The sequence below is a fragment of the Molossus molossus genome, unplaced genomic scaffold (assembly GCF_014108415.1).
Source record: "Molossus molossus isolate mMolMol1 unplaced genomic scaffold, mMolMol1.p scaffold_m16_p_1, whole genome shotgun sequence".
Classification (NCBI taxonomy): domain Eukaryota; kingdom Metazoa; phylum Chordata; class Mammalia; order Chiroptera; family Molossidae; genus Molossus; species Molossus molossus.
The window spans coordinates 188,012,890-188,037,183 of NW_023425344.1; the positions used below are offsets into that span (position 1 = coordinate 188,012,890).

Below are 24,294 nucleotides of genomic sequence, written 5' to 3' on the forward strand. Positions count from 1 at the left end.
ACATCGAGTGGTTGCCACCCACACGACCCCAAACGGGGCCGGGGACAAACTGCAACCGAGATATGTGCCCTTCATGGGAACCAAACTTGGGCCTCTCTGGTCCCCGGGCTGACGCTCTAACTGCTGAGCCATACTGGCCAGAGACTCCTAGGTCTCTTTTAATGTGTAGATTATATTACTATTTCTCCCCCATCTACCCCCTTTGTTTTTCTCTTGTAATTTTTTTGTTTAGGGAAGTAGATATTTTGTCCTGTAGAATTTTCCACATTTGTGGATTTCCCTGACTGCTTTCATTTCTAGACCAGCAGTTCTCAAACTTTTTATACCCAGAACTTTTATATATCTGTGTTGTGTCTGGCATATCAAATATTAAAACAGACACTTTACAATTTTAAAAGAAGCTCTTCCACAGGAGGCCTACAGACTGCCGCCAGTCTCTAGTGACCTCTGAGAAGTTCCAGCACATTTTGCGAGTACTCAACACCATCACTGGGTGGCGAAAAATAGCCTTTGCCATCATTGCAATTAAGGGTGTGGGGTGAAAATATACTCATATGGTGTTGAAGAAAGCAGACATCAACCTCACCAAGAAAGCTCACGGAGGACGAGGTGGAACATGTGATCACCATTCTGCAGAACCCACGCCAGTACAAGATTCCAGGCTGGTTCTTGAACAGACATTTAATAGTTTCAAAGTTCATGATGACATCTAGGATGTTTTCACCAAATCGTAGACATAAATATGGAAATCATCATCAAACTTGATGACATAGACCGTTTGGCTTCTACTTGATGAATGACCATGCTCGTCCTTTTGGAGTCATCTTCCCTGGCGTATTCCACTTGTTTGCCTACCAGGCTGTCCACAACTTCTCCTGGTTCCCTGTCTGTTGGAGGTGAATCATTAGAATCAGGCATAATGTGAAGGTCACCTTTTTTATAAACATCTAGGAGCTGGTACTTGTACAGACGGGGTCTTTTATGTAGGAGATATAAAACCATGTGTTCATTATAGGGGCACCTGCTAAGACCATTCCCCTCCATTCGTCTTTGAAGTGGTACTCTGTCTCAAACATGTGCGCTACCGCTTTGTCAATCATTGTGTTGATTACATGTGCATTTTTTAAATTGAATATTTTTCTGGATACATTTAACTCTGTTGAGGATAGAAAATTTGAAAAGTAAAGTAAAAATTATGAAAAGTTACAGAATGTGTCCCTGTTTGCCTTTCAAGTGACTAGAAAAAAATGTACTTAAGATGCTTTTCTAACTTTTGTTCATTAATCAAATACCTGTACAACTGAAATAGGAGGCATCGAGAGGTAAGAGAATTCATTTTTGGTAGGGATACAATTATTGATTTTGGACTTAGAAGATTGGGTTTAAAGTAATAATTGAGATATCTTTGTGTAAATATGCAGCAGACAGAAAGATATTGCTTTGATATCATCCATCCATCCAAGGGAAGCAGAGAGAGGCTAGAGAGAAGGAAGAGCAGAATCAAAACATCTAAAGAACACACATTTTTAGACTGAAAAATAAAAATCAGAAGACACTAGGTTTGAAAAAGAATAGGATAGCTGAGTATTGTAGAAGCCAAGAGGAAATTTTTTTAAGAATAAAGTGGGTTTCAAGAGTGCCAGATAGTGTAAAGAGGGCAAGAAGAAAAATGACTGAAGAAAGTGATGAGGAGACCATCACTGGTGGCGGCTGAGTGACTATCACATGATCTAATGAGGATGGAAAACAGATTCTCCGAACTGTTCCATTTGGAGAAAAGAGCCACCTTTGGGGAAATCCTTATATGAGTTCTTAAGATTTCAGTTAGTTAGGAAACTCTGATACTGGGTATGTTTGTTCAAAGGCACACTATCTATAAATCACACTATCTATACATCACTAAGGTCCTCAGTTCACCACAAATCAAAGACCACTTCACCAAGTGGAGGTAACTCATAAGTTTATTGAACAACTTTATTTTAAGAAGTTCAGTGTGTAAATAAATACTTCATTTATTCCTGATGATACACAAAGATAATCTATGTTCAGAAGCATTAATATTCTTTGTATAATTTTGCTACGGTTTTCTAAAGGAATTTTGTGAAATTGAGGGCCCAGTTATTTCAATTCCACTAAGTCCAGAGCCATATGTTTTTAAAAATTATTATTATTATTTAATTTTTATTGAATTTATTGGAGTTACACTGGTTAGTACAATCATATGGGTTTCAAGTATACAATTCTATAATACATCATCTGTATATTGTATTGTGTGCTCAGTACCCAAAGTTGTCTCCTTCCATCACCATTTATTCCCCCTTTACCCTCGTCTACTTCCCCCAAGCTTCTTTTTCCCTGTGGTAATCCCCATACTGTTGTCTATGAGTTTGTTTTTTTTGTTTGTTTGTTTTTTCTGGTTATCTTTTTTTGTTTAATCCTTTCTCCTTTTTCACGCAGCTCCCCAACCCTCCTCCCCTCTGGCAGCGGTCAGTCTGTTCTCTGTATATATTAGTCTGTTTCTATTTTGTTTGTTTATTTTGTTCATTGGATTCCACATATAAATGAAATCATATGATATTTGTCTTTCTCTGACTGGCTTATTTCACTTAGGGGCCATAGATTTTAAATGTGGATATAAGGAATTTAAAATTATGAAAGTGCTACACCTAATCCCTAAAATAGTCATGGCATGAATGTTTTTCTAGCCTTTATATGGCTTTCTGTTCCTAGTTAGAAGCATTCTTTCTACCAGTTCTTAGTAAACATTTCCTGAGTATGTACCATGTAATGGAAACCCTGAGAGTTAATTTATCCCATTTTTACAGATCAGCCACAGAAAATTAAAAGATATTACCCAAGATCACACAATAGAGTGTGATAAATGAAATACAAATTTGTACAAGGCATAGAGTTACAAATAGGAAGAAAAAACTGTTTTAATCTGGATAGAAGAGGGAAAGGCTCTCCAAGTTGGGAATATTTGAAGCTCAATGAAAGGCATTTGTAATCCGTAGAGGAGGGAGAGGGCATTGTTGTACCATCCACCTTCCAGATGGACCCTTGTTGGCATTTAGTGTGAAGGGTTTGGAGTAGGATATAGGGATGGAGTGTCACTTGCCTGAGGGCCTTCCTGCTTGAAACCAGAGGAGAGAAAACCCAAGCCAAATATTAGAAGATGAGTAAAAAATAAGTCATATAAGGAAAATGAGGTAAACATGATGACAACCAAGGCACCTGGATAAGAGACAAACCTGGATGATTCCCTGAGCTACAAAAGCAGATGTGAATGGTCTTTATAGAGGTTTTGCACGTTCCCTAAATAGCAGCCATTAGAGGAACTGACCCATTCTGGAAGGGATGAAGGCATAAAAACCTTGGAATGTTCAGGGACCTAAAGAGGTCTGTGAACCAGCCACCTCATGACTGGAGCTTAAAGAAAAATAGGAACACAGTTTGGAGGAACCAGGCTAAGGAGGGCCTTAGGTGCTCTACTAAGGAGCTTGGACTTTCTTATGTAAGAATTTAGAAACCAATGAGGCAGAATGTGGGGGAGAGAGTTAAAAAGGAAAATGATGAGCGTATGATTTGGAAATTTTACTTCTTTGGCTTTTGAAAAGAGAATAGGTAGGATGGGTGAAGAAACTAGAAATAGTTGAGACTAGTTTGGAAGGAACTGCAATTGTCCAGAGGAGAGATGATTGATGTTGGCCTGAAATAAGATGATGGTTGTGGCAGTGGTAATGAAAACAAGAGAGAATGTGTTTGAGAGATATTTAAAGCCAGGGCTGAAAAATTAGGGAAATGAAAGAATTGAAAAGTCCTTTTGGGCCCTGGTTGGGTAGCTCCATTGGTTAGACTGTCATCCTAACATGTCAAGGTTGTGGGTTCAATTCCCAGTCAAGGTACATACAAGAATCAACCCATGAATGCATAAATAAATGGAACAACAAATCAGTGTTCCTCTTCTTCTTTCTCTCTCATTAAAAAAAAAAAATGAATAAAAATACTTCAAAGAATGGTAAGGGATTCTACCTGGCTGAGAGAGAAATACTCATGGTAGTGTCACTACAAACAATTAAAAAAAAAAAATCCTCTTGGATTTCTGGTTTGGGTGCATGATAATGTCACTAAGAGAAGTATAAACTAAGAGAAAAAAACACGTCTTGCAGAGAAGATGTTGAGCATGTTGAGATGGAAGGATGTATGACATTGGTGAATGTTCCTTGTGTGCAAACCAGTATGAGTCCAGAGGAAAACACGAAACTGGAGTTACAGGCGATTGTTTCAATTCTACAAATTTTATTCTACTCATTACTTTTATAAATAGGATCTAAAGGGAAAAGTCATTTCATACTCACCAAGGATAATACTATATTAATTTAATACAAACCCATGTGTTGGTATTGGAAGGACTTTTTAGAGTAGCTTGGCATGCCTGTCATTCTGTTATGGGTACAGCCTGTACTTGGAGAGAGATGCCCCTAATATAACTTACAAACTCAGCCAAACACTTGAGTGTTTGTCTGTATCAGTTTTCTGAATTCCTGAGTTGTGAACTCCTAGGAGAAATGAAGGGAGAACTCACTGCCCTCTAAGACAATAGTCAAACTATTGAATGAACCCTTATATCATGAAAATTTACAGAAAATTGTACACACTGAAAGTTAGTATATTCATTTTGTGAATCCAGAGACATTCTCAGAGGACCCACTGCACATGAAAGAATGTGTATTCAAATATAATACAACTTGTCTTTCTTTGTCCAATCCCCTAGTTGCATGACAGGACAATATGTCAAGACTTACCTAGTTGTTGAGAAATGTTTTATTTTGTTCCTCTCCCAAAGCATGCATGTCAAGGAATGGAATTCAACAAACACCAAAGATTTAAAATCTGCTTCAAAAATTTGTTTTTATCTTGCACCCATTTTTAAAACCTTGGCAAGTAGAAAAAAATAAAACTAACAATAAGCAACAGATAAAAATCCCTGGCATAACGAGGTATCATAGACCCGACTTGCCTCTTTTAAATATTTCCAACTGACAGCGTTGGAAGTTGAATCTGAAGATTTGGGAAGAATTTTGGCTGCGTTTAGTTCTCTTTAGGCAGATATTATTTTCATTGCCTTATCTTGAATTAAAGTAAAATCTTCTAGATGTTTACTTATTTGAAATTTTTGTCACAATGACCCTAACTTAGTGTCCTTTGAGCTGTGACTGTTACTCAAAACATGCCCAATAAAATGGGAAAGATCTTTTATCTGTTTGCAGTGGGATTTGAGGAGGGAGAAGAGGAAAGGACCATAATTCCTGAACTTCCACTAAAATATAAAACAGTACAACTGTCAGTGATTTGCCACATGTTGGAGTCTGATTTAGGGAGAGTTGGGTTGTGGGCACCAAGTGTGTGAGTACACATGTCCCACTAACTTCCATGGTGTGCCACTGCTTTCAACCTCCATAGAAACCACCAAATCCCCAAGAAGCTTTCAGATCAGCATTGGCATTGATACATTTTAATTTCTAGGGCTCTAGAAAAAATTGGCTGCAATCAACAATTAACTGTTGTGATTTAGGCCTGAACAAAGTGTTGGGACCTCAAACTCAGCATATCTAAGACTGAACTCATTAACTCTACACTCGTCTGAAATAGGTCCCTCTTCCACTGGTGCATGTGTAGTAAGTGGTGATGTATATTTAGAAACATGTGAGATTCATGAAGTATTACATAAGTTAAATGGTTAATGTTTCATTAACATTAAACAACCTCCTTTCCCCTATTGCAGCTCTAGCCCACTGGCATTCAATAATCAATTGCAACTTTATATTTTCCCAAATTACCTGTACTTTGGATCAAATCTCCCTGCCTTCTTTGAAAAATCCCTTAGGTTAAACTAGACTAAAGTAGAATTCTCAGGAAAGAATGTTCTCTCTGGAAGATCCTTATGAGGAATTAGAAACTTTCTAGTGGTCTTTTGCAGGTAAAAACATCGAATTTCCAAAATAACTACTTTGAGTTTTTTCTCAGTCTTCTGGTGATTTCTCCATACACTAGCATCTAAATTTATACCCTTTCTAGTTACCAGTTAGAAACCATTCTGAGTAAATAAGAAAATCTTTAACCAAAGTGTCTCTTTTCATGCATGTAAATATTATTGAAGCACATCTATTCCTCATCCAATCCAGCTGGGATGTTTTTATTTTGGGGGAACTTAGCTCCAATACTTGTTCATTCCTGGAATGGATAAACTGCTTCAAAAACTCCAACTCACCCTCCCTCCTGCCCCAATTCCTCAGACTTAAGACTTGCCTTTGCAACTGTTAATAATGTTATGAAATTATCCTGGAGTATTACTAATTGTACCAAAATGGAATTTTCTTATTGGATACCAATTACAAAATGAAAATAAAAGACAAGCATTCTTGGTCTTTACCAAATAAATCTCCCGATTTTTATCATCAATTTATTTATTCAGATTTTTCTTGAGTATTGAAGCCCAATGAATGAAAAAGTAGTCTCTGTATATTTAAGTCAGAAATTGGATCTTTGGTTCAATCAAACCTGAAGAACATATTCTTATTGTAACTGAGAAGACAAGCACAGCTACCATTTCATTCTCATTTTCCATAACATTGTTTCTTTGATGACTCCTTCAAATCCCTGAATCAGACTTATTCTTTAACTCAAGGTGAAACTCATCTTAACTGGAGAAATCGTTTTTTATCAACTCAAGATGCAGCTGGAATACGTGCTATCGGCCTGAGAAGCCACCATTCTTGGCAAATTCCTCTAAGGCATAAACAACGAACACCATACTCTCAAGAGAAAGGAAGCAAGGGATGGGGATAGTCATTGTTCTCATTTTAAATTGCCAAATATTATTACGGTCTATTTCTATGCTGTGGAGACTGACATGTAATATACTTGATACAACACAGTCAGGAATTGTAAGGGGCTGGTGACAAGTATTCCAAGTGCTTAGTTTAATAGGTTCTGCTCCAGTCATGAAACTAATGCTCATTACAGAATCTCTTGAAAACAGAACACTTTATTAATAAGCCAGTAGGAGGAAACTTTTGGAAGCGAGTCAAGGAGTGAACATATAGATCCATATAATGTTTATTTAGAAAAGAAACCAAGTTTATGCAAGCTTTAAAAACATTCATTCTCCTCACACAGCAATGAGTGCCTCATTGATTATGCTTTCACTCAGTCATTCAATGAGATTTCAGTAAGTGGTGCCTTTTATAATATGTATTTTTGATATTTTTAAAATAGTATTTCACATTTCCTATCATGCTGAACTTGATATTTGTGGTTCAGTGATGGTGGGAAATCCAATTCTATAATCTCAAGCACTACATGGATTTGAACTTTGGAGTTTATGCCTAAAATTCAGAAGATTTTCTTATAGCATTGATCACTGTTCCAGTGCCCAGATTTAAATATCTTGGTTGAACATCTTGCCAACTCATCCTATGGGCAGTCACTGTTTTAAGGCATAGAAGTTAAGTGAAAAGATAGTATGCTGTGATTGACAGGATAAGTCAGCTCTAGATTACAGTCATCCTCTAAAAAGGTGACCATCTGACCTCTACTCAGGCAAGAAAAGCTTGTGGGAGGCATCCTATTTATGGGAAAAATTCAGCATAAAGGCTAAGAATATTGGCTTTGGATTCAGAGATCCCAGGGTAGGAATCTTAGCTCTACTTCTTACAGATTGTGTGACTTTTGGGAATTGACTTAATCTCAATTTACACACTGTTAAAAAAGTAGTACCTATCTCACAGTTACTAAGCGGGTTAAATAGGGTGATACACATAAATTGCTTGGCACAGAGCCTGACACATTATACATATACACATTCAACCCTCACTGTTCATGAGTTCTGTGCCTGTGATTTTGCCTACTTGCTAGAACTTATTTATTTATTCATTCATTTATTTTTATTGTTGAAAGTATTACAGATGTCCCCCTTTTTTTCCCCATTGATCCCCCTCCTTCCCACTTCCACCTCCCTCCTGCTTTTCCCAACCCAAAGTCTGTGTCCATTGGTTGAGCATATATGCATCTAAGTTCTTTGGTTGATCTCTTCACACCCCCCAACCCCCTTTCATCTGAGGTTTGTCAGTCTGTTCCCTGCTTCCATGTCTCTGAATCTCTTTTGGTCGATAGCTTATTTTGTTCAAGACTCGGGGCATTTTCACAGTCATTCACAGACACGCACATAGCAATGAAAAATGTTTACCCAGTGGGCATGTTTCCAGCTGAGACAGAATAAAGCGACGCTCTGCCTTCTTATTTCAGCTCTCACACTATAAACAACTGTCCTTTTTGCAGCTCGTTGTGTGTCACATTTTTCACATTTTTGTGGGGGTTTTTTCTTGCTGATTTTTCTATGTAAAATGGCCACTCTGAGGGCTCACAGAAAGAGTGAGGAGCTAATCAGTGCCCTTTCCCCTATGGTCTCTGTTTAGTCTAACTAGTATCATCTATTAAGACGGAATATTCCCTTTTATTTTTAGGGCCCTTAGCCAGGGCATCTTTATTTTATCCTATTTCTTCTCTGTCACAGCCTCAGGCACTCTGTGGGAAGCCCCCGAGAATCTCATGCCAGCCAGAGCTGTACATGGGACTCAGTTCCTTGTGTCCATACATAGTACTCAGCCCATCCTCCCCACTCAATCATAAGTCAAGTCTGAATTAAAACTAATTTTTTTTTGCTTCAAAACAGAATTGCTTACATTGCAAATTTTTTCAGTTTATCATATATAGTTAAGATCCCAGAACTTATCACCTCAGCCCCGTCATACCCCTTTCCTCTGCATTGAATACTTCCCTCTTTCCAGGAAGTTGCACGGTCATTTCATTTAGGTCTTAGCTTAAAGTACCATCTCTTAGAGAGGCCTTCCCTAACCAACCTATCCAAAATAAATGCTCAAATGTTCTCCATCCTGGCAACCTGCAGTTTTCTTCACATTTATCACTGTCGGCAATTGTTATTGTTTTTGTTTTTTTATCTGACATTTTGGTGGCTTCTACACCAGCATCTAAGTTCCATAAGGGCAGAAACTTGAACTTGTTTGTTCATTGTTTTTTTCCACATTGCCTAGTACAGACACCCAGAGAAAGAAGGAATGGCTGAATGGCTGAATGGCTGAATGGCTGAATGGCTGAATGGCTGAGTGAGTGAGTGAGTGAGTGAGTGAGTGAGTGAGTGAGTGAGTAAATGAATGAATCCTATTACATTTTGTTGGTTTGAATCTTCACATATATTATTTTCAAACCTAAACAAAATAGTTTATCATCTGAGATGGATTTCATTCCATTTTCTAATTACCGTTCTTGGCATCATATCCAAAGCTAAGTTGTATCACACTTATTGGAAAGAAAGAACAGTGGACTTTCACCAACCTTATGCAGTGTGCCCAAGAGTCTGTAATATTAAATGCAGCAGCATTACAGATTCTTTTTGTTTTTAATCCTCATCCAAGGATATTTTTCCATTGATTTTTTTTTTTTTTTTAGATAGAGTGGGAGGAAGGGAGGGACAGAGAGAGAGAAACATCGATATGAGAGAGACACCTTGATAGTTTGCCTCTCTCACTACCCTGACAGGGGCCAGAATTGAACCCACAACCAAGGTATATGCCCTTGACTGGGAATTGAACTCATGACTCTGGTCTGCGGGCCAACACTCTAACCACTGAGCAAAACTGGCCAGGGCTGCAGCACCACAGACTCTAACCTGATTTCCCAAATTCAAACCATGCATAAAATTTCAAATAAACTGTCCTTTGTTGGTAGGCCAAACAGTAAATGTGTTTCTGCATTGGGGAATCTTAATACTAGACAAATACAATTCTGAAATTTTTAGCTAGGTTCTAAGGTAATAATCTAATATGTAACATCATATAAAAGAACACTGTTCCAAGAAGCAGAAAACATGGATCATAATCTTTGTTCTGCTACTAACTTGCTGCATGACTTTGGGCAATGTTTTAAATCCCCGTGGGCCTCACTACCCCCATCTGTAAAAAATATAGGTTTGGAGCAGTAGACACTCTAGTTCCTTCCAGTTCCTTATGGCCATAAAAGTTTAATAGAATTCATCTATCATTTCACAGAGGAAGATGTGTTGAAGGCCCAAGTACGAAATATTAAACCTGCCAGGTCAAGTGTATGGCTGGAGCACTGGAGCAAACTCTTGTCGGGATCTGCCATGTGTGGCAAGATACTGCACAGGGAGGACACCTTCATGCAGGTACCCAGTGAAGTCACAAAGAGAAAGACCAGGTGTTTAAATCTGCATGGCTAGCTCTTTCTATTTAGTAGGCAGATCTGCATGGGAAGCCAAATTGTAATAAGGATTTGCTTAGTGTGCATAGAATTATAGCAATGGAGCAGGAGAAGGAAAGGAGAAGGTATTGAATAATACAGTGTGTTTGCTAAAGGAATTTGAGGCACCCTTCCCCAGCATGACTAGCAGTGTGGTTAATCTTCATTCTGAGAGTCTGATGATTAAAAATTGCTCTCTTTGGACAGTTCTTTGGTGGTCACTGCTAAAGTTAGCCTCTGTGACCCACCTCCACACCATCCCCTCCCTGCTTTATTGAGGTATGATTGAAAGATCAAAATTGTATAGGTTTAGGTTGTACAACATGATGTTTTGATATGCATATATATTATGAAATGATTACCAAAATCAAAGTAATTAAAACATCTTTCATTTCACATAGTCACCACCACCCCCTTATTTTTGTGCTGAGAACACTTGAGACCTACTCTCTTAGCAAAGTTCAAGTGTACAATATATTATATTATCTATAGTCACCATGATGTACATTAGGTCTCCAGAACTTATTCCTTTTATAACTGAAAGTTTGTACATTTTGACCAACACCTCCCTATTTCCTCCACCTCTTGACTCCTGGTAACCACCATACTACCTTCAGTTACTATGCGTTTCACTTTTTTTTTTTTTTTTTTAGATTCTATATATGAGTGAGATCATGCAGTCTTGTCTTTCTCTGCCTGGCTTATTTCACTGAGCATAATATCCTCCATGTTCATCCATGTGACAAATAGCAGGCTTTCTTTCCCCCATTCAGTTTTCTTGGCCCCTTGTCATATATTAGTTGACCACATATATGTGTGGGTTTATTCCTGGGCTCTCAATTCTATTCCATTGATTTATGTGCCTATTTTATGCCAGTACCATACTCTTTTGATTGCTATAGCTTTGTAGTATAATTTGAAATCAGAAATTGTGATGTCTCTAGCTTTGTTCTTGCTCAAGTTATTTGGAGTCTTGTGGTTCCATACACATTTTACTATTATTTCTTTGACTCTTTTCTCTCCTTCCTGGCTGACACTCTGATATTTCTTTTTTAGTATTATTAAATGAATCTGTTTTAGTCAGGCTCTTAAAAAACCCCAGATACTGCTTCAATTATTTATAATGGAGGGGTTTCAATTCAGGGTATTAGTCACATAAGTGATGTTGTAGCTAAAAAGCAAAACAAGGATTAATAGTGAAACAACCCCAGAATTAGCAGCAGCATGGAACAGCTCTCACCAGGAGGCTAGAATTGTGCTGTCCAACATGCTAGCCACACTGGTTGTTGAACACTAGAAATGCAGCTAATCTGAACTAAGAAGTATAAAATCATGTACAATTTTGAAGGATTCATGTGGAAAAAAAAAAAGAATAAAAAATAGCTCATTAATAGTGTTTATATTGACTACACAGAGAAATGAGATGTTGAATATATTGGTTTAAATAAAATACAGTATTTAAATTTATTTTACCTTTTTTATTTTGACTTCTTAAATGTGGCTAGTAGAAAATTAAAGTTTACATACATGGTTTAGATTATACTTATATTGACAGTGCTGGGCTAGAGAGACAGATGGAGGTGATGGTACTAAAACGCAGGGTCCATGCAACCTTCAAAGATGTCCTATCAAGAACTAGAGGCAGGAAGGAAACACAGTTGTTGCTTGAAATGCTAACTGAGGCCAGATAGAAGAGTACCCTGCCTTTACCCTGCCACCTCAATCAATCTCCTATCAGGGCTGCTGAACTCAGCAGGACATCACCTAGAAAACGGGGTCTTCAGGAGTCAATTTTCCTGTGATAGAGTTGAGTGGAGCAAGAGTAAGGAATACATTGGATCGATTCATTAATATTATGTCAGGTCCCAGTATGTCCTTTTTGCTTATTTATTCATGGAACGAGCATTTATTGAGTACCTTCCTTACTACAGAGGTCCTGTAAAATTATTGCCCTGAATTTCTGACCCTTCCTGCTCAGATTCTTTACTTGATTTGGTTCCAGATTCCCTCACTGCCTAGTCTGTGGTCTGGTTGTTTCCCTGGTCTTTGATCTCATGAGTTGTCCTATCCTCTGGTTTGTTCTTGACATTTCTAGGATTTTCACCCAATTCTTTATTTAGTCTCACTTATAGTGTGCATACAATCCTTGGTGCCAAATAACCAGCTGCTTCCCACAGAGTATCCTCTACCCTCGCAGTCTTGCAAATCATAAGCCTTCTTTCTTCTTTCTCTCACCTTGCTTCCTCTCTGTACTACACCCCCACACAGGAGACCAGTGTTGAAAAAGCTGACCTCATGACTCATGGCATGAAAAGATACCTAAAAGGAAATGTGCAGATCCAAAGGTGACTCTTCCTGGCCAAAAGTGCTTACCTTGGAAAGGCTTACTCTTTACTCAAGTTCATACAGAAATATGTGTTTTTATTATCAATAAACAACTGGGTAACCTATGATGTGTTAGGCACTTTTCTAAATAATAGAATACAAAAATGAAAAGGTTAAAACCTGTTGGAGGGCAGATACAAGAAAAGATAAATAATCTAAGGAGTCATGACAACAAGTGGCACAAACAGTGAATGTCCTGGGAGTTTAGGTGAATAACCTCCTTGTGTCAGGGAGTGTTTCAGAGAGGAAGGGAACCTGATCTGGGCTTTGAAGAAAGGTAAAAATTAGATAAATAAAGAAGAAAAAAGCTTTTCGGGAAGGAAAAATTGTATACATAGCAGAAATATACACAAGCAAGAGTAAATTGACTCCATATTAAAGTGGAATATATTATGGTCAGGGAGCTCAAACTTTTCAAGACCAGTCTTTATCCAATTGAGGACCCAGAGCATTTTCAACTGGAATGAAGGGCCCTGTAGCATTTTTTATTAAGATTAAAAACATAGCTGGAAAGTGAAGTTTGTTAAGAGGTGAAATAGCATTCTTCCACGGTTAGTATGCTCCATGCTGTGGCATGACTCTGCTCCCACTTTGGACCATAAGCCTCCCAAGGGAGAGTGCCTATCCTGTTCACTGTTTAGTCCCAAGGCATGGCCCAGAGTAGATGTTCAGAGATTCTGTGTTGAATGACTGAACGACAGTGAAAGGTGTGATAGAGCATGAGTCCCTGGGCAGATGAGACTCAAGGCAATATTGATTCAATAGTGATGTATTCCAGAACAGAGTTTAGGGAATTAGAGAACTTAAGCATTATACTCTAATTATTAGAAGAAATCCTTTCTGGTGCTTTGGTCAATGTGTCCACAGTTATGGGGGATTCCAGGAATGCAGGTGTGGAGAATTTGGTCAACTTAGCATGCTATTAGGAGATGATAAAATTTATAATGGTCACCACCCATGCCATTGTAATAGTTTTCTTTATGGATATATCTATTTAAGGCTCACTTCGTTAGGCTCATCTGGATTTGATTAAAATGTATATTAGATTCGTCCCAGAACTAATATTACAGGAACCAGATCCTAAAGGCCAAGGCTAGTTGATTAAATACTGAGATATCAAAATAGACAAATTACTATCATGGAACCCAGAGAACCATAAGGATCCCCAAAGGTCTCGGGGGAACAGCATTACATGAGGGAGGGTTTTGAGGAGGTCCCACTCTATTCACTTAGACACTGGGGAGTGTTGCTATATATCAAACATGGGCTTTATGCTAATCCAACACTCTACCATATGGAGGCCATATGGCTGATTAGAGTGGGTGTTGCCTCTAGAATCAGCCAGAGTTAGAGTCAAAGTCTGGACTCAATACATAGTATTCTATAAGCTTAAACTAGTGATGAGGATAAACATAGTGCTTACACTGTAGGATTACTGCAAGAATTCAATAAAATAATGCAAGTAAAGCCCTTAGCATGGTGCCTATCACAGAGAAAGTGCTTGGTAAGTGTTAGTTCTTTCTCTAAGAACAATGGAAGTACTCCAAATATCCAGGAGCCCTTAGTTTCCAACGAGGAACCCCTGCACACACACACATAAGGCTGGGAATTCATCCAAACAAACTGCATACATGCCCTATTTCTTATGCCTTGCGCCCAAACATAATCCATTCAACCCTTTATCTATTTTGGTCTTGGATTTGCCTATGAATTATTTTTATGTATGCCTCTTCCCCAAACAAATCCTTCTTGTTCTTCCTCCGGCATAGCCCCTATCCTCATTTTGCATAAGTGACTGATACCAGATTGCTTTTGAAAGCAGCTTTTGATGAGGAAAGGGGATGAAGTTAAAAGAAGAGAGCACAAGATTGCTGCCTCCTGGTTGGGGATGGGAGGGCAGAGTTGGAGAGAGAGTTTCCAGCAGGGAAGATACACAGGATACATACACTCTCCCTACTTCATGATTCTGCCTGGGGATGTGACAGTTAATACTGGCCCTGGTGACAGTTAGTAGGTCTTTGTCAAGAAGCTACTTAATCAGAAAATCTCTTTACCCTTAAAAATATTCTCTATTTCTTCACTTTTGGAAATGGAAAGAAGAAACTATTTCTGTGGTTTCTCAAATCCCTGAAATTATAGTTTGTGTGTAGCTTGGGTCTCCGCCAGAGTGTTGCTTTTATAAGCCTAGAACCAAGCATTCATCTTTAGGAAAGCCGAGGATTTGGAGGTAAGCCATGGTGGGCCCAGCGCCAGCTCCCAGACTTGTGATAGCTTATGGCATTTACAACTCACCACTCTCCCTTGAAACCACTGCCTCAGAAAAAGGGGATACGAAGAGTGTGATCTTGTGAAGAGCCATCCTAATCAGGGAATTGCCCCCGAGATATCTGCTTCATTGTAGAAAATCTTATAGTTTGAGCATTGGTATAATTGAACATGGAAAAGACTGGGAGACACTGATGTTAAAAATGATTGATGCTTCCACCTGAGGCATTTCATATGCTAATTAATAATATAAGCCTGCAAATACTTTGTCACCTTTCCACCAACTCCTTTTACAATCATTAAGGCAATTTGGAGGCCATGAGAGCTGATTGCCTGGCAGCACCAGGCTCCGCCCACAGAGGGAAGCTCTTTTGCACAAACCACAATTTTCTTTTCTTCTTCAATGCCTCTGCCCAGTCTCCCTGATGTTCCAGGAGATATCTTCTATGGCCAGTAACACAGCTCAGGGACTCCCTTCTAACACGAAATACAGTATTGTTGGTAGTTTTTAAGTGCCTTAAGAGGAAAATTAACCATAATTGGTGAGATATAAAATGAGGTGTTGCTATTTTATATTAGTGTGGTCAGGGAAAGTCTCTTGGGTAAGGTGAAAATAAAACAAGGGCTGCAACTTGGATATATTGGAGGAAAATATTTCTAGGGAGAGGAAAGAGCCAGTATGAAGATGCTGAGGGGGCAGCGTGCTAGGTGTGTACTTGAGGAAAGGCAAGAAAGTCACTATGGCTGGAGCATAACGAATAGGAAGATGGGCAGAAGGGAGGTCACCAGCTACTGAAGAGCCAGCTCACATTAGGTTTTATAGGCTTTTACTCTGAGAAAGACAGGGAACCACTGGATAGTTTTGAGCAGTAGGACATGATCTGACTTAAATTTTAAAAGGGCCACTGGTGGTTGGGTTGAGAATAGATTATGGTAAACTAAGAAAAAAGGAAGCAAAACCAGTTAGAAAATTATTGCAATAATCCAGATGAGAAATGAAAATAGCTTAACCAGGGTCATAGTGCTATAGGCAGTTAGACAGACATGAGCAGAGCAAGGACAATGGGCCAGGTACAGACACCCACCAGGGCAGAAAGCAAGGGACAAAACTAGGAAAACAAAAACTTTGCCCCCAGGGTAACCTTTCCTCCTAGCCTATCCCTGGTCCTGTGGTTTGGACCCCTGACTTTTCATATCTCATGCGGTTTAGACCCCCTGAACTTTTCTTCCCTAAAGATAACATCTAGGCTTCAGTTGTATTTTAGCTCCAGGCCCAGAAAAGCAGGAAAACCAAACAAGTAACACCACAGCTGCCACAGAAACAGCTGCATTGACTAATGACCTGGAAAAGCACACCTGGAAAGCTGATGAATATTCTATCGAGACCCTCCCCTGAGACCTTCCCTAAAATTCCCACCTGCAAGAGAGAACAATAAATACCCTCAACACGACACAGTGCACACTCTCCCCCAGGGGAGCATGACCATGCCATTCCCTCCCCTCTTTTTCCTCTAAGGGACCCCAGGAGACTTGCAACCAGGGGAGCAAAGGACAGCAGCAGCTCCTCCTGGCCTAACCCCCTGAACCTGTCTCCAAGGCTCCCTTTCTCTGGCTTCCCAGTGAGCCAAAGCAGCCCAGCCTAGGCTCTCCTGTTGCTTCTTCTAAGCCCTTCCTTGTTTCGCTGTCCTAAGTGTGTTTTTGCCACAGCCAATAAATTATTGCTAGCTTTGCTATACTTTGTCTCTTGATTGAGATCTTTCCTTTAAGAAGACAAGAACCAAGGTCTTGTCGTCTCTCCAGTAACAATAGCAGTGGATGAGAGAAAAACAATTGGAACAGAAAGAGATGTTGAAAATTAGTAGTATTATGGATGTGCTTTTAAGGTAGAGCCATCAAGATTTCCTAAAAGATTGCTAGTGGGGTATAGAAAAAGGAGAGAAATAGAAAAAAAAAAAAAGTGCAGTGTTTTTGGTCCAAACAAACTGAATAAATTGTTTCTGAGAGAGATGAGGCTGACTATAGGAGAATTAGAGCCGAGGGGAAAACCAGGAGTTCTGGTTTGAACATACTGAATTTTAATTTGTATTAATCATCTTTATAGAGATTTGAATAGACAGGAAGGATTTGGGGTGAGAAGTCCAGGCTGAATTATAACATTATGGCATATAGATGGTATTTAAAGCCACAAGACCACATGAAATTGTAGATATATAAAGATGTTCAAAGATTGAGCTCTGGAGCAGGACGATGTTTAGAGGTTGTGTAGATGTGGAGGAGTCAACGAATAACTGAGAAGGAGCAGCCAGTGATGTAAGGGGAGAACTGAGAGACAGTGATGTGCCAAAACCAAGTAAAAAACAAATATTCAAAAAGGAGGAAGTAGTCAACTTTATTGACTGCTGCTATTAGGTCAAGAAAGATGAGGACTGAGGAAGTGGAAAGTTGAAAAATGAACATTGACCTACAGTTGACTATGTAATGGTTTTTTCTTAAAGAAAAATTCTCAAGTCCCTAACAGAAGCATGTGAGACACAAACATTGATTAATTTCCACTATAAATTTGATGACCAAACATTTATACAAGTAGTATCATATTAGCGCAATGTACTTGAGAACAGGACTGTTCTCCAAAACTCAAGCCATGTTTACAATAAACTGAGAAAGAGCCCTCAACAGAGATCTTGGCTCACTCTATCTGGATGCCTTTCTACCTCACTGAGAACCAATGACTCATTCTTCCACTTATTTCTTCATTTTACAAAACACTGATATCTATAGCTCTCTGTATACTTCTGTGTTTCTGTCCTTCTATCTGCCCATCTAACCGTCTTCTACCTACTTACCTTCAACAGAAATGCTGCTTTAATAGAAGATAGCCTTAGCACATAGCGTTTTGCCAACAAGGTCAGAAGAGTCCATAACTTTTTATTTTTGAATATTTGTAGAGGCTATATAGAAGTTACCATTATTTTCTGCATGAGCAAGAACCACTTTAAGAAACCAAGCCTAAAATAATCACTAGCAGCTTGTGTCTCTTAGTGTTCAGAGATTTGGGTAGTTTATGGGGATAGTCAAGAATGAGGCCTCACAGAATGCAGTGGTAATTGCAGCACTTCTCAGTGTGACCAAGAACTACAGTGAGGATAATGAGAATATGGTCAGTGGAGCCTGAAGTGCCTCAAGGATGTTGAGGGGGAGTATCAGGTAGGAAGGGTTATACTATGTAAGGGTTTGTAGAACAAGAGAGAAGCCTGTTCAGGATAAACAAAGTTAAGAGCTTGAGCCATCATACGATGGGAAAACTTTGATGGAAGTGGGTTCATACAGAGAGATTGCAGAGAATGAAAGGAGAAGAGCTCAATAATTACTCTGTTAAATTTTTCAGGAGGCCACCCTTTCTTTTGTAACTATGCTTAATATTACATCATTGTTTTTCTCTCCAATGCCATTTTTCATTGCATAATTATAAAACTAAATTGTGAGAGACAGTAGTGAAAGTAATCCATCATCAGTCTTCACATCTCATCAAAGGAATATGCTGAGAAGTCTCTTCTATTCCCTGAAACCACCTGCCCCCTGCTCAACTGTTCTTGGATTCTGGTTACTCCACAATCTTGTTAAAGCCTGGGATATTTTCTTGGGAACATTTCTGGATAGGGATATTCAGAACAGAGTAATCTTTCTCATAATAAAAGCAGAACATAAGGTCTTCAGAGATGGAATGTGTCTGTATAGTATTTCATTTGCTGTTTCATTTCTTCTGAACTAGAATGTGCTTTATTTCCATTTGTAAGCACTATAAGAGCAGACGTGGAAAAAACAACATACTGCTATTTCTCATCTATGGGGTTTATTATTCTCTTCTCGATTCAAACAACAGTGACAGTATTTGGACTTTCAATGGTAAAGCTGTTTCTTTTAAAAGTCAGATTCAATTCTACAGATATTCTAACTTCAACACACTAACTACATCCTACGCTATCATCTAATTCAAGTTCTTAATTATAGAGCCATCATTCCTGGCTTTCATTACCATCTTGTGATCAGGACTGGTGCCTTCTTGTGTGTGAGTGTGTGTGTGTGAGAGAGAGAGAGAGAGAGAGAGAAAGACATCTCTATAGCCCAGCATCTTGCAAACCAGATAAATGCATTTGAATAATAAAATTGACTGAACTTTAAAAAACATTAAAAGTCCATATCTTAGTCTTGAACTACTAGAAAATTAAAAATGTATATTTTAATACACTGGGAAGTTAAACATCTGAATATGTCAATGAAAAGAATTGTACACTTGCTATTCCATTTAATTCCCTTTTAGCACTTCAATTCAAGATGCTTTTTCATTTTTTCCCTTAAGAAACTTACTTAAAACTTTTGTTATAATTAAAGCAAGGATTGCTTTTCGGCCAAGATGAAATCATCAATAACTTTCACAATATAGTAATATACATGGAAATATATTAAGAAAATATGTATGCTTTTATTCATATGCCAAGTTAGAAGATTCTAAACAATTAAAAACCAAAATTACCACCTAACCAGCATGGCTCAGTGGATCTGGCATTGTCCCATGGACTGAGAGGTCCCAGTTCCATTCCCAGTGAGGGCACGTGCCCCAGTTTCAGGCTGGATACCCACTGGAGGAGCGTGCAAAGGCAACCAATTGATGTTTCTATCTCTCTCCCTTCCTCTCTAAGAAATCAATAAAAACATATTTAGAAAACAAAATTACAAAACGGAGCACTGGCAATTGGTTTGGCATGAAGCCATTCGGGCAAAACTAAAGTTGACAAAATGGTGGGAGTTGGACAGGAGAAGAATAGAGGAGATAAATGACCTTCCCCAGTTGTCTTTTGATGTGTGGATTTTTTAGCACAATCCCCTAAAAAGCCATATTAAAATTTCAACTCCTTTTAATATCAAGAAGTGTGTGACATAATCGTCCTCACGCCATCCCTTGGCAAGGAAACTAAGAAGTCATGAGGCAAGAGTCAGGGAGGGATAAGTATGGGGGATACACCCAGACACCATCTGGCAGGCAAAGTACAATCAAGAGGCATGTATTCACCGAACTCATTTCATAAAAGGCCATCAATTATTCTTAACTGCCCAGTCTCTAAAAATTTACATGAATGAATGGCCCAAGTCTGAAATTGTCATTTAAAAGCTCTAACAGCCATATGAATCTACTTTAAATAAATGCATAGAATGCCTGCTTAATAATGATAGCTTTTTTTAAAAATTTGAAAATAAAGATAGGCACACCTGCTTTTTATGGGCTTCCTGCTATATATAGTATTTGGGAAAGGGAGGATATTTGGGTAGTAATTTGTTCCACTAATATTAGCTTCAATCTTCACAGGGAATCCTTAATTGTATATTCAATGATTCTCTCAGTACTCAATGAAACACGCATATTGATATCCTTTAAATGGAAGTTTGTCTAGGGTTAATTGTTACAAATATTTATTGGTAATTAAATGATAAAGGTTGGCCCTGGCCGGAATGGCTCAGTGGTAAGAGTGTTGCCTGGGGCCAAAGAGTCCCGGGTTTAATTCTGGCCAAGGGCACATACTTCGGTTGCAGTTTGTCCCTGGCCCTGGTTGGGGTTGTGTGGGTGGCAACCAGTCGATGTGTCTCTCTCACATTGATGTTTCTCTCTCTTTCTCTCTCTTCCTCTCTCCCTCAGCTCTATCTGAAGATTAATGTAAAAAGTGTCCCTGGGTGAGGATTAAAATAATAATAATAATAAAAGCAAAATGATAAATTATGTTTTAAAAAAATGAATGAAAGTTGTATATTAAATGCCAATTTTTTTTTATCTTCATCTGAGGACATTTTTTTATTTTTGTTCAGATAGAGTGGGAGGGAGAGAGAGAGAGAGAGAGAGAGAAACATCGACGTGAAAGGGACACATCGAGTGGCTGCCTCCCGCACAACCCCAACCAGGGCCAGGGACAAACTGCAACCGAGGTACATGCCCTTAGTGGGAACCAAACCCGGGTCTCTCTGGACCACAGGCTGACGCTCTAACCGCTGAACCAAACTGGCCAGGGCTTAAATGCCATTTTAATGTATTTTGACTCAGCTGTGCCAAATGACTGCCTCAAGTAAATGTGTCAAAACGCCTATGTGATCAAAAGATCCTTGAGAGAGTGACTCTACACAGTTTTTTGTTTCAAATGAAAACTTAAGGATAGAAACTAGTTGGAATCTATAGAATGTGGGGAATTTTGTTATTTTTATTATGAGAATGGTGAATGAAACGTTTACTTTCCTTCGCTGCTTTGAAGGATGTACAATAAGCCATTTGGAAACTTCCAGATCAATCTCTTATTTTCTACTGCAGCAAAATACCAGCTATCCATAATGCTTGAGAAATGGTGAGATCTGGTTAACATGCTACTTTATTTTTCTGATGTTTAAGAACTTTCTTCTGTGCATGGTTGTTTAAACAGTCACTTTGGGAGAAGTGGGTACAATGAAAACATAAAATACAGGGCAGGTCAAAAAATAGGTTTACAGTTGTTTGTATGGAAAATAATGCAATTAACAAATAATAATACAAGAATAAACTCTGTGTTGTGCTTATTCATAATTGTAAAACTACTTTCCCCCCACCCTGTATATTATTTCTTTCTCATGCCTTAGTTGAATATTTATTCACTCAATATATATTTATTGATCATCTTCTTGCTAGGCAACATTGGGTAAAGACCTATATGGTGTTGGCCTCAAAGAACTCAGTTTAGTGGAAAGAGACAGATATGAATAAAATTATATATTAGTCAAAATAGGCTAATTGCTATAACAAACGATGTTAATTTTCAGTGGTTCAACATAACAAAGGTACATTTCTTGGTTATGTTGCCATCCTTGGTGGGTACAGAGAGGATAGGGTACGGGTTCTGCTTCATACAGTCATTCAGGCTTCTTCCGTCAAGTGGTATGTTATCTTTTTGCTTCTCAGAGAGCTCAACCACATTTTTTACATCTGTCTTGCAGGCCAATGAAGAAAGAACATGGAGTATTACAAGGGTGGTCTCATGGCGCAGGCTTGGGGGAGCCATCTGTGCACATCCCATTGGTCAAACTCTGTCATTTGCTGTACCAGACTTGAGTGTTTTGATTTAGCTCAAAGGGCTTTAAAGATGTTTAGTGTGTGTGTGTGTGTGTGTGTGTGTGTATTTTCATGTACTATATATGTCTATTTCTGGGCTTTCCATTTGGATCCTTTGGTCTATTTATTGACTCCTGTATCAGGACACACTATCTATTGTAAGTCTGGTACCTAATAGGTAGAGGCTTCTTACTTTGTCCTCTCTTTGCAAAAACAGTCATGGTGATTATTGGCCATTTGTTTTTCCATCAAAAGTTTGAATCACTCTATAAAATATCCATAAAAGAGTTTGTTCTACAAATTGTTTTGATTTAAATTGCATTTGATTATAATTGTATTAGAATTAAATTTATATCTGATTCACCCAGGACTTTGTTACATTGTAGTTGCTCAATGAACACTTTATTGACTAAATAATAAAAATATGATCATTCTAAGCTTCGGGACAATGTGCCCATTATAAGCTTTAATTATGCTCAGAATTGCAAACTAATTTTAATGTTGAGCTAAATACAATTTAAAATTTAAGTGTTGCAGACTCTCTACCATAGAATATAGTTCAAAAATAATATTGGCTTTTAAGGTCACTGGACCTAATCATTCGGATATTTAAACATGATCATATGTATAAAGTACCTAGCACATCAGTCTTATTGTACATGGTAACAACAGATGGTATGGTTGAATACATTGTAATTCCATTTTGCCAGACCACTGTTCTATTTTATTAGCAAAGATAATTAAATGCCCATGTGTGATTCTTTTAAAGTAGCCTGGGGAAACACAAAGTAAACATTAATATTTTATTTGTTCTTTTAAAAATAGTGTATACTACTTTTTATTTTTTACTTGTATTATTTTTTCTTAATTTTAATTTTATTTTGTTATTCACAGTATTCCAGATGTCCTCCCTTCCCCCTGCCTTTTGCCCACCTCTACCCAGCTCCTACTAATAGCCCCTAATCAAGCTTTAGCTAAAATTTCTAATGGCTGTTTGATTTCTTGCTTGTTTGTTTAACAGCAGCATAGATAAATTTAAAAGTTACTCTAACTGAAACATGAGATTATCTTTAAATACCTATCTGTTTTTACTTTTTCTAAAAGGTAAATGGACTGCCAATGTGAGCTATTGAATAAACTTTAATATAACATGAAAATAGCTGCAACACAAAGGATTTTCCAAGGAAAGGAAAAAAATACCAACTGATAGCCTTACCTACCTATATAATGGTATCTTAATTGAATGACATAATTGAATGAAGTTGCCTTGATAAACTTCATTACTGTTTCCTTCCTCTCTCCCTATCCCATCCCCATTGCATCTATGTTTCTAAACAGGAAGAACAAAGTTTAGGGCTGAAAGGCAGTGTGGAAATCCAAACTGACTTTCTGTTTACAGGCCTAAGTAGAGATGCTGACATGGCCTTTTAAATGGGGTCATGAATCGTCCATTCTTTCACTGAACCTGGAGGTAGAGGTGAAGGATAGACATTCAGAATAAACCTAATGTGGTACAGTCACATTGCAAGTGGTGAGACAGATGTGAGTTGGTCCCAAACTCTTGCCAGGAAATGGTACACACCAGATTTGAAGGTGTCCATGGGAAAAAAAAAAGACCCCAACTTCAAGTTCTAACATTGGTTTACTCTCAGACTATCCCAGGAGACTGAAGCTGAGGGCCCAGAGCTCATAAGCACATGCAGGGTTTCTAGACCCTAAAGCAGAACATTTGGAGTTTTTAGTGAGTTCACAGAGTAGAGCTTTGAAATAAGAGTCATTCATAAAACTGTCTTCTTTTTTTTTTATCCTCACCTGAGGATATTTTTTCCATATTTTGTTCAGATAGAGTGGGAGGGGGAGAGAGAAACATCGTGTGAAAGGGACACATGGAGTGGTTGCCACCCACACAACCAACCAGGGCCGGGGACAAATTGCAACCGAAGTACATGCCCTTAGCGGGAACTGAACCTGGGTCTCTCTGGACCGCAGGCCGATGTCTAACCGCTGAGCCAAACCGGCCAAGGCCATAAAACTGTCTTGAATGCTAGAAACAAACACTAAAAATACTCACCAGGTGGCATTTTGAATTCTTTCCTGTCTGACCAAAGGTCAGAAATAACAGGGACATGCCCCAGGTAGGAAGCAGGCCCCTTCTCAGCGTTCCAGAAGTTCTCTGTACACCCTTC

General features: G+C 38.5%; 1 pseudogene; it reads right to left on the reverse strand.

Annotated features, from left to right (window-relative positions):
* Window positions 1-709: 709 nt before the first annotated feature.
* The window catches only part of LOC118621903, a 61,396-nt pseudogene continuing 37,811 nt past the window's right edge, over window positions 710-24,294 (reverse strand).